This window comes from Montipora foliosa, unplaced genomic scaffold, assembly GCF_036669935.1.
Source record: "Montipora foliosa isolate CH-2021 unplaced genomic scaffold, ASM3666993v2 scaffold_403, whole genome shotgun sequence".
NCBI classification, from domain to species: domain Eukaryota; kingdom Metazoa; phylum Cnidaria; class Anthozoa; order Scleractinia; family Acroporidae; genus Montipora; species Montipora foliosa.
In genome coordinates, this window is record NW_027179705.1 from 155,001 (window position 1) to 157,500 (window position 2,500).

Consider the following 2,500-nt stretch of genomic DNA (forward strand, 5'->3'; position numbering starts at 1 on the left):
GCCCCTGTGATATAAAAGATTACTTCCTTTTTTTTTTCCAGATTTTGAAAGTGTGTTTGCTTAACACCTTGCTCAACGCCGGTTGCCCGAATCCTGGTTAGCGCTAACCGTTGGTTAAGAGGTATCAAAACCGATAGGTTTCCATGATCTTTAACGCTGGTTAGCGCTATCCATGTTTCGAGCAACCCGGGCTTGACTGGCAAAATATTGAGCTTTGATTTTTATCCAAAGGCTGTTTACTTTGAGTGTAAGTTCTGGATTTCACGGTCCGCCATTGCTCACGTCCAAAACTGACTGATTGGACCTTAGAGGGTTGGATCCGGGGAAAAGTGACGTCAAAGGCTCATCAGCGTAAGATTTCAGCGTGTGAATGCAGCTTATTATAAATGCAAAACGCGAGTTTAAAGAGTGAAAGCCCAAAACTCTCGAGCTGCATATTAATTCTGCGGCGTATAAACTAGTGAGCCTTTGGCATCATTTTCTCCTCGAACCGGATTTTCGAGCCTCTCTGGAAAGATATTACAGCTTCTACGTATAGGAAATCGCATGAACTTGCTCCTGCATTTCGTGATATATCGACACGAGTGATGTTTTAAAAGTTCCCAAAATTCGAGATTTAGAGTATTACGGAGCCTCGTTGGAGAATTCATAGGCGCAATATATAGAGCGAGCAAATCGCTCGATGAAGCAAACGATTGCAATGTGTATGTAAAACTCCCGGAAGACACCCCTCGGTACTCTACTGAAGTGATGCTATGATCAAGCATAACTTCTTCTCTACATATAAAATGATTAGAGAGAACATATTGCGGATCTAAAATCCGTAATGCTTACATTACGTATATTATGTCACTTTCTCTATTTTGTGAAAAATCACACACAGATTCTTGTCCTTATCATGTTGCTGGCAAGTTCACAACCTTATTTTGCGTTTTCAAAGCTAGTTAATTAAAATTGGTTCCATTTAATTAGCCTCACGGGCATCAAACGTCAAAAGAGAGTTTACGTACCGCGCACCGGTGGCTCAGTTGGTTGAGCACCGGGCTGTCACGCGGGAGGTCGTGAGTTCAACTCCGGCAGAGATATTGTTTTTGCTTATTAAACTTATTCTTTTGTGGCGTTCTCGTAGTTGCTGTCGTGGTCCTTTGCGTAAGCTCCTTAATAATACGTAGTATGCTCCGCGTTTGTTATGAATTTAATACAATTGAATTTAATTAGTGGGATTCATAAATGAATTATCAAAATGATGAAATTACTTTTAAATGGCTTTGCTTTAACCTGATTTACGATGTATAGTGAACTGATGCGCCTTAGATCATGTTTGCTAAATGCGGTAATTCCGAGAATTTGAAAAAAGCATGTGCTTCATTTGACAATATCGAAGTTGCTAATTTCGCATCAATATCTTAATATTAGATTAACTAATTGCGGAAACAACGATATTGGTGGCATAGTCATGTTAATGGACATTCCCAAGCAAGCCAGAAGGCACTAGTAACATAGTTGTAGTCTCCATTTTGAAGGCAACCATGATGTGACCTCTTGTTTTAGCCGAAAAGTTGGCCTGCGCGACAGACGTCAGAGGAAAAACGATGCCAATTGACGCCAGACGGAACGCGAAAGGGACGCATAGTCTTCTTGAGCTCCTTTTACCCTTTTCGCCTTAATACCGAAAAGTTTGCACAGCAGTACTCGCTTGCCTTGTGTCTTTATGCTAACGTAGTGCCATGCAAGCGAAGTCTGAAAAACTCGGTTAACTGGACGGGTTTTGAAGCATTCTCAGAGCCAAACAACAACTGAACCGATTCGAACAGTACTGATCGATGCATCAACATGGCGGAAAACTTGGAAGCCGGCGAGCGGGTTATTTTGTGTTGCGTGGAACGCGGAAGAAACTGTTTGAAGGCTATCAAGGGTTTCTGGTCAGATCGTTCCACGGTACGGTCGTTCCAAGTCAGATTTTTTTCCCTGCCAACAGGCTCTTTTTATTTCTTTTATCAGTTTTATTTTACCTAAATACAAACTTGAGAAACGCACAGAGAAAAATTCTAAGTCAGATCCTTCCACTTAGATAAAGTCAAGAGAACATTCCGTGGACATATATAAAGATGCGAGCAATTTCCGGGAAACCAACTTCGCATATTTGCGTGTAGGTCATTATTGCTACTCGATCAGCTTTGAAGTGAAATCTACACACTAGATTATACTCTTAAGCCGTGTTCACACTCAACGTTGACAGGCTATTATACTCCATTCAATTTTATTCAATTATGGTGCTGTTCACATCTGCGAAAATTCAAACACGATAGGCGCAGTAACCTCGCAGTGTGAGACAACATGGCGCCGTATCGCGTGGCTGCCACTATTATCATCACCATCATGTGCTTGAGGCGAGAAGACAGAAGAAGAAAAATCCAAACCTTCGCTCCATAAAGCGATTAGAAGTTTCGTCTGTTCATACCACCAACCTGCTCGCCATTCTCTTCAATTAGCATTGTAA

At 41.5% G+C, this 2,500-nt stretch overlaps 1 protein-coding gene across 8 annotated transcripts in view; it reads right to left on the minus strand.

Annotated features, from left to right (window-relative positions):
• LOC137988038 (uncharacterized) overlaps positions 1 to 2,500 on the minus strand; it is a 140,145-nt gene that overhangs the window by 54,436 nt on the left and 83,209 nt on the right. The gene's annotated exons all lie outside the window — the stretch shown is intronic.